The sequence below is a fragment of the Pantherophis guttatus genome, chromosome 2, assembly GCF_059756535.1.
Source record: "Pantherophis guttatus breed Tessera chromosome 2, ASM5975653v1, whole genome shotgun sequence".
NCBI classification, from domain to species: Eukaryota; Metazoa; Chordata; class Lepidosauria; order Squamata; family Colubridae; genus Pantherophis; species Pantherophis guttatus.
Window position 1 is genome coordinate 101,333,291 of NC_142064.1, and position 8,793 is coordinate 101,342,083.

At 40.8% G+C, this 8,793-nt stretch overlaps 1 long non-coding RNA gene across 1 annotated transcript; it reads right to left on the reverse strand.

The window, feature by feature from the left end:
- Positions 1-5,129: 5,129 nt before the first annotated feature.
- LOC117657085 (uncharacterized) lies at positions 5,130-7,655 on the reverse strand. Its single transcript, XR_004589068.3, has 2 exons — positions 7,235-7,655; positions 5,130-5,710 (listed from the first exon to the last, which is right to left on the reverse strand). It is a non-coding gene; the product is annotated as an uncharacterized LOC117657085 (long non-coding RNA).
- Positions 7,656-8,793: the final 1,138 nt, after the last annotated feature.

Genomic DNA, 8,793 nt, shown 5'->3' on the forward strand with positions numbered 1-8,793 from the left:
GAGTCAAAAACGGGGCGTGATGACATCTGGGCAGGTGGGCGGAGCCTCCTGCTCCCGGTGCTACCGGTTTGTCTGAGCCGGATAGAACTGGCTGAATTTCACTACTGGTTTGCTCTCTGTTTATATACAAGTGGCTTGCCCTGTCAGGGTTGATGAGAGTGTTTGTTTCTCCTTAGTTCATTTATTAGGTTGTTGTTTACTGATTTATTGTTTGGTGTTATCCCTATACTAATCCCTGATTATCTGGGTATTGATTGCTATCTTGGAGGTATTTCTGTCTTTTTGTTTCCTTTTTAGCTTTTTTATTGTCTCTTTGGTACAGTGTATAAACGTTTTTCTCTGTGTGCCTGTTGATGGCTGATTTGTCTGAGTGCCAAGCTTCCGGCAATTCTCTAAAATGTTTGGATTTAGCTTGGTCTAGGATGTTCACAGTTTCCCAGTCAAAACTATGGTCAAGTCTGTCTATGTGTGTTATGGAATTAAAGAGTTTTCATCATGTCTTCTGATTATATTCCAACAGCCTGATTGGGTGCTTCCTGACAAAACTATAGAAGGATAATGAACAACAAGGCCAGGAAAATTGTGGACATGGCTCTATAGGGGCAATTCAATCCCACATAGAATCGGTTCCATATCTCCAGGTCACAGTACTTCTCAGAATACTTAATTTTATTTTCCAAGTGATGAAGATAATAAAACAATGGACATGGCTGTGTGTATGCACAAACGGATAACATAATGCACATATAGATATTAAAAAGATTCACATATCGATATTAAAAAGATTCACATAAGATAGGCTTTGGTTCATTGTCTATGGACCAGAATATAATTTGGTCATTATTACTTTCAAATCCACCACTCTAGATATGACTGAAATTACATTACCACTTGGAGAATGTTTTGTTAATAGTATCAAACATTCAGAGATCCAGGACCATGAACAGGGGTGTTCTCTTCCCATTAATTTCCCACTTTAACTTATCCACCAAAACAACCAAAATAGTTTATTTAAAAATCCAGCTCATAAACTGGGTTGGAGTGGTTCTTAAAAAGTAATTCATTAGAGTCAATTATTCCATTATTCCAGGTTCTTGTTTAAATTAGTATACTGGTGACTGGATTATGATTTTTCAAAAACATAGCATTTCTATCTGGCTTTTTCAGAAATACTTTCAATTTGTGTGCATATTGGGACAACTCTAACATAATGAGCAGTCCACCATTTCTGATAATAGTACTCTTAGCTTAATCCAGGAATATTACACAAAACTTTATGGATAAAGGGTAGGCCTCCAGACAGTCTGCTCACATTCTCGGATTGGAAAACACAGCCAATAACAAGACCAGACATTGCAGTAGCTCAATACATCTCTGGCTCAGATAAAACTGTGGCATCTATAAACAGATACTGGTAATTTGTATTGTAGAATACAACACAAATCATCCACAAGGGTTTGGTCTCCTCTGGGATGGACTGTCAGTGAGAAGTGTGCTTCACGTTTCCACTGATATGGAAGGAGTGGCAGTAGTTTATCTGGATATCTTTACCTAGCAGCTCTGAAATTTATAATAAAGGAAGGCACCTGATTTCCAGTGTGCATCTAATCTTAGTGGTTATTTGCTGTCTTTTTATATCATTTTCCAGTTAAGTGCAATACTTTGTGCAGTATTGCACAAATTAAGAATCAATTTAACCACAGGCAATCAGCCAGTTTTAGAGGGACTGCTCTAAAGTATTGCAGCAAAATTAAGAAGTCTTAGGACACATTTATTACAGCATAACTTGTAGAACAAGAGAACCCACCTCATCTGAGGCAATGAAATCTGAATGAACAAATAAGCAGCAGCAAGATCAATCCTCAGTAGTTTTCACTATATGGGGAGGGGATCATTCCAATTTCATAGACCAGCAAAACCATTTTTATTTATGCTTTTAGTCTTCCTTCCTTCCTTCCTTCTTTCTTTTTGGGTAACTCTGAAAGGAAATGTTGCAACTGTCCAAATGCAATTAAACAGTATACAGAGGAATGCAATGATGACATACAGTGGGAAAGAGCTCTCCCAGGACAGCAAATATAGCAAGTCTAAACCACAGTCAATGTAAACAATGAGCTGCAATGTTAAAGTGATTGGGATATTGGGCTATTGAACAAAAGCAGTGGCAAACCGCCTTTAGATCCTAGATTAGCAGTGAGTTTCATATATGCACTGGTGGCAAAAAATGGGCTGAAGAAGGCATGAGACTATCCCCAATATTTCTGCAGCTGATCACCACTGAAGTCTGAATAGAGTTGGCAAGTGAAATCAAAGCCTCTTTTCACCCTGGAGAGTATTGTCTTACGAGAGTTTCCAGTCATGCAGGTGAACTTAACAAAAATGCTGGACATTTGCCTAGAATCAAAGCTAGAAGTCAAGTGCACCTCTACAGCAGGGTTTTCCAACCTTGGCAACTTTAAGATGAGCGGACTTCAATCTCCAGAATTCTGGGAGTTGAAGTCCAGGCATCTTAAAGTTGCCAAGATTGGGAAACCCTGCTGTACAGAAACATTAGAAATGGGACTTGGGTGCATGCTATAACTTTGTACATACCGTTAACACTTATAAATCCAAGCAATTGGGGCTAATGAAGCATAGCTATCACTCATAGATACATTGTGATTTAAGCTTGTGCGTGTTCCTCTGAGTTCCTTGAAGGAAACATAGGTAGAAATTGTCATAAGCAAATGGCATCATTACAATTATACTCCTTTCCTGGGTTTGCCATAGCACTGGGATCTCACCAATACACATTTTGGAGCATTCCTACATGACCTCATCGCTTGATGTCAATTCAGTATTGTTGTGCCCCAGTTATGTGATCGTTCAGAGAGACCTACACCGTTCCAGGCCATGGAATTTCCACAATCTTTCTGTGTTAGCAGAACTTGTATATGCTTACTCCTTGTTTTTGAACCTTTTGTAGCATATTCTCTCCAATCGCCTGCACATTGGCAGGGCTTGTCCAAGAGCTCCAGGTTCATTTTCTTAACATTTTACATGTTTCTGAATTCTTGGACAGCTGGACACAGAAACGGCTGAATGAATAGATATTTGGGAAAGGGAGGAAAATTCATAAGTCATTCTCAAAGCCCTGTTTTCCCACAAACACTTGGAAGCAGGAGACCAATGAAACTGCATCAGTAAGAAAAAATCCTCCCTGTCATCTTTTTGCAGAGTCAACCCTCTTTCTGACACATTAGAGGCTGCTGGTCAAAAAAGTAGGAGCAGCTGCTCAGATTCATTCTCAGAGAAGGGGCATGGTTCACGAACGGTTGAAGCAGTCAATATCACAATGTTGTGACAACATGGACAGTTTAGACTTCCTACCAAATCCAAAGGGCAAAAAATGGAACAAAAACTGTCCTTGGGTTTGATTCCTGAGGATTGCATGGATACATCCATGTACTTTTCTGGCTGCTTTGGACAACAATGGTTTGCCATTGCCGCATTCTGGGGTGGTTGTTTAACTTCCCAGTTTTCTCATCTCTCCAATCATGCCTGGTCTTATTTAGCTTTCCAGCCCAGGCAAAGCCAGCCAGATCCTGTATATCCTCAGTGATCCCCTCAAGGAGGAAGCATACTTTCAAAAAGAGGGCCAAAGAAAGATTGAATCTGTACATGATCTGCATGTGCTGATGTATTGCTGCCCTCAGTGAACATTGAGAAATGCAATATAAATAGAAATACAATCAATTTCACTATAGTGAGAAGCATATAATTAGCTGTAATATCCGCCTTCTCGTGTAGGTCTCCAACAGCTCACTGTTTATGGGTGATATTGAACGATGAAGCCCTCTCCCTTGCTTCAAGAAAAGACTGTCCTCTGCATTCTAACTCTGAAGGGGGACACAGGCACTGCAAAGTGTGTAACTCCTGAGCATGGACAGTAAAAAAAAAAATAGGCAATTGCCTGAAGTTTTCCCTTCTGTAAGGATTTGCCTCCAATGGTCTTCCTCCCTCCCTCCCTCCTTCTCTTCCTTCCCTCTCTCTCTCTCTTCCTTCAATCTTTCCTTCCTTCCCTCCTTTTCTCCTTCCTCTTTCCCTTCTTTCCTTCCTTCCTTCCTTCCTTCCTTCCTTCCTTCCTTCCCTCACCCCTCCCTCCCTCCCTCCCTTCCTCACTTACTCTGAAGCAATAGCATTGTTTACCTGCTAGTCCCCCACCCCTGCCTCTGCCCTCACCCCGCCCCCCTTTCTAGGAACATTGTGTTCTTTACTGCAGCTTGTAGTTATACCCTGGAGCAGAAAGTGTATTTCTTCCCATCCTCCCTTTTACAGGTGGCAGAAAAGGGCCAGGAGATTGCAATCATACCAGGCAAGACTGTCAAGCAAGATATAGGACAAAACGGTCAACAGTTAAGATCACCATCATTTGTTTACTGACCTAGCAAGGAATAAAATAGCCAGGGAAAATCTCACCTGTCTGGCATGGAGCTGTTAGAGGTACAGAAATTCTACCACTGCTATCAGTTGTGGTCAGGTCTGTTTGTCCTGCCCAGGCTGATTGATGGGAATAAATCTGAACATTTCATTGTTTGGTAATTTCGCAAGGACTCAATTGGACTTGGGTGGGGGGGCAGTTTATTCTGCCAAGGAGGTCTGAGTTTCTCTAGGCTGCCCTGTTCACCCAGGTGATAAATTTGCATTTAAAACACAAGAAGTGATTTTTAAAGAAAGTCCAGGACCACACACACACACAAAAATCCTGAGACCTCCAGACACACTTCATTTATTGTTTCATTCTGCTCCACTGCCGTTTTAAAATGGCAAATAATACATCAATACTGTGAATAAAATAGATGATCAATAAAATTTATTGCACAAATTCCTGTTTTGGTGAAAAATAGGAAGAAAAGCCCAGTAGAACTGACCTGCAAGGAAAGTTAGAGCAAAGCAATCTGAGTAACCCATTCTCCCCAAAAAAGTGAAATAAATAAGAATCCACCATAGTGAATCCACAACTGTGAAGAACAATATGAACTAACAGTGGGCTCTTAGTGGAATACCTTCATTTATGGATATATATCCATAAATTAATAGTATTAATTGTAGTACAATTAATAATAGTATTACTAACAATAGTATTACTATTGTTAATAGTATTTATTTAAAAAAATAGGGAATTTGGTTACATATAATTGGAATATAGTTCTCATGGAAACATGGTCTTTGGGTTTTTTTGTCAGTGCTATGCAAGTTGTTCGTGTCACCAGAAGATTCAGAGAGAGCAATATGGGATTAAGCGGTGTCTCAGGCCTCATGAAGTCATAATGATGTCATACTGAAGATGTGATTTATCTAAATTGCATGGTGATGCAATGCATGTGATGTAATCACAGCTTGTATTGAACAGCTATGGGAAAGCAACTTTTTGACTTTTGACTTTGGTCTCTGCTGAAAGAAAAAAAATTCAGCAGCAGTCATGCTGCAACTTACGATTATTAAAATGAAAAGGAACATGAACAGTCAGAGAGTCTTCTTTGGGGCAAGGCAGACATTTTAAAAATCAGTATATCCAAGGCTGTTTTTTCCCCATATCATTTTTTTTTTGTTACCATAGGGAGGATATATATCCATAAATGAAGGTATTCCACTGCTTTTTCTTTGTCTACAACAATTTGTGGCTTTCGTTGTCCAATTGTCCAGTTGCCAGGTTCGTTTCTGTCAATAACTGGAGAGAGAAAAATTGAGGATCCATGAGAAGTCACATCTTCTCTCAGCCACCTGATTCAACTGAATATGAACAAATGGGAGACCGATATGCCCATCTTTGCTGTGCTTTGCAGTAAATCATCTGAATCACACTATAGCATACGGCACTCAAAGCTGCTGTCCATTATAATTTTACTGCTTGAGACAAGGGAAAAGTCAAGCCCCACCCACTTTCCATATACAGATACTGCTTGGCTGACCCAAAGCCTTTATTTCAAGGTTCCCAGCTCTTTGATATCCATCACCTGAGGCAGCTGTTTCCTGCCCAGCAGTAGAACATATTTTCTGCCCAATTCCAGAAACATCCAGTTCACCAGACTGAAAGTTCTACCTCCTCAGTTTCATTATAGGTGTGAGACCTGAAAACAGTCTGGGATTGGTTTTATTTGTGCAAGGAAGCCCAGCTGGTCATAATCTAACAAAGGCAGTATATACTATAGATGACATAAAAATAGGACTCGCGTCGTTTCCAAGGAACTAATTTGAGAAAGCATCTCAGACAAGCCACACCTCTATACACACAAAGAGAGCCAGGAGCATTTGTAGAGTTGCAAGATTCAGTTACTATAGCTGTTTCACTAAAAGTAGTTTCAGACTTATATGGCAATGGCTTCTTAGTCTGGTCTATCCTACAGGACTGATATCTATAGTATAGGGCAGTGATGGCTAATCTTTTCCGGACCGAGTGCCAAAGCGTGCACCCGAGCCCCCAAAATGCAATGCGTCCCCATGCATACACACATGCCATGCATGTGCCCCACTCTCCATGTATGCGTGCCTCCCCATGCCCCCCACACATGTGCACACACCGCCTCGCACATTTGCCCTGCCCCCCCACGCATGCATGGCAGAGACCTGAACACCAGCTGGCCAGCAGGAGGCGCACATGGAGGAGCTGAACTAGGGCGATGGCTCACATACCACCTTTGGCACGCATGCCACAGGTTCGCCATCACGAGTATAGGGGCACATCCCATTACCAAGAGGTCAGAGACAGTCCCCTTGATCCCTTCAGGTTATCTTCCTTCCCCCTCTACACAAACCCAACCTGAGGCCACTTCTCTGGGGCTTGATTTGGCGCCCCCATGCATAGAAGTCCTTGGTGTATGTGTTGGTATGTTTTCACTCACATGCTTCTTTTCAGGTAATCCTTGACTTATTGCTGTTTAACAACAATTTGAAATTATTATGGCCTCAAAACAAATTACTTAAGACTTATCCTCAAAGGTCCGAGTATTGTACCACCTTATGGTCATGTGATCACAATTTGGGTGCTTGTCAAACAGCCTGCCTTTATGACCGTTGCAGAGTCTTGCATTTACATGATCGTGGCTTGTGACCTTCCCGTCAGCTTCCAAGTAAAGTTCATTTGGGAAATTGAATTTGCTTAATGACTCTGGTGTTTTGTTTAATGATAATGGTAAAAGAGTGATAAAATCAGGTCCAGTCATGTGAATACCTTGCTTAATAATCCATTGCTTACCAATCCAATTTGCTCTTATAGTTGTGGCTGCCATCTTGACTTTTTTGACCTTACAATTGACACCTCTGGCAGTCTGTATATATGATCCTTAAGTATGTGTCTGGATATGCTCAAAATTTAACTGTCAAACAATAAATTTACAGAATCACATTGACAATTATTTAAAATAATTATAAACAATGATTTAATTGATTAAATTTGCCAATTCATGCACTAGTCATGTGGTCATGCCCAGGGGTGAAATGCTACCTGTTCGTACCAGTTCAGCCAAACCAGTAGTGATGGCGGTGGGTGGTTCGGAGAACCGGTAGTGATGGCAGCATGAGGCTCCGCCCACCCACCCGGTCGTTACTTCCTGATTTTAACCAGGAAGTAACCTAATTTTTACCTTCTGCACATGCGCAGAGGTCCACGCCGCATGTGCACTTCTGAACCGGTAGGGAAGGTAAGTATATTTCACCCCTGGTCATGCCCCCTTTTGCGGTGCAACCTCCATAATTCCTTGAAAAGCTATTCTGACTTAACAAAAATCATGCACCCGTGGCTAGAATCCAACCCATAATTATTCAAATCCAGAGGGAGGGAGGGAGGGAGATTAGGATTAATCCAGTTAAGAAATCCAGAATTTCACTCAATTATGTATCAAATGGAGGGAAAAAAAACCTTGAGTGTGACTAAAAGTCAAGAGTTTGGAGTGTTGTGCTTGGGAAGGATACATGATGTATGTCCTTATGTACCTCATTCTGTCTGCTGTTTGTTCCTTTTTGCGCTCTTATTTTTGGTATGGTTGTAATGAAGAAGTATATAACAAGCAACTTCCATGAGATATTTTAAAAAGATAACTCCAGGGCAGGGTCAGGAAGCATCTTTAACTGCCAGAGTAATAAATTACACTTTTATGAGTCAGTTTGGTGTTGGGTGGCCCTGAAACTGAATCAAATAAATAAATAATGTGTGAGTTAAAGCCAAAAGAGAACATGGCATTAGCCACATAAACACAACATGATTAAATTCTCTTTCCATCCATTCACAGACAGCAATGCACCCCATCAATGCTTGCCCATTCTCCTGTAATTTTTGTATTGTACATCTTGCACCTCCCATTCATTTAGTCATCACCCTCTATTTTCTTGGCTTCTTTTTCTCTCCTGATTAAGAAAGAAAGATCATTTCACAGATTTATTTCACAGCCAACTGTTGCCCCTAAACTCATAAAAAATATGATACATCAGTATAAACTGGAGCTAAAGATGAAGCAGGTTTGATGCACAGTTATTGATGCATGTACTGTTTAAAATTAGGCACTGTAGTTTAGTAACTCATAAATCATCAGATTTAAGCAGAACATATTGTAGAGCAATTATATCCTTGGTATTTTCTGTTGGTTTTACCAATTGTTTCTATCTTCATCTACTAACTAGTGAATTGAGACGCTGCTGCTGCTTGCCACTGCAGCTCAAGAAACTTTTCTTTCATCCCAGCCCCTTGTATGGGCGGGGAGAGCCAGGGAGGGCGAGAACAGGACAAGTTGCTAGATTGATCTGGAAAGGAACCAGTTT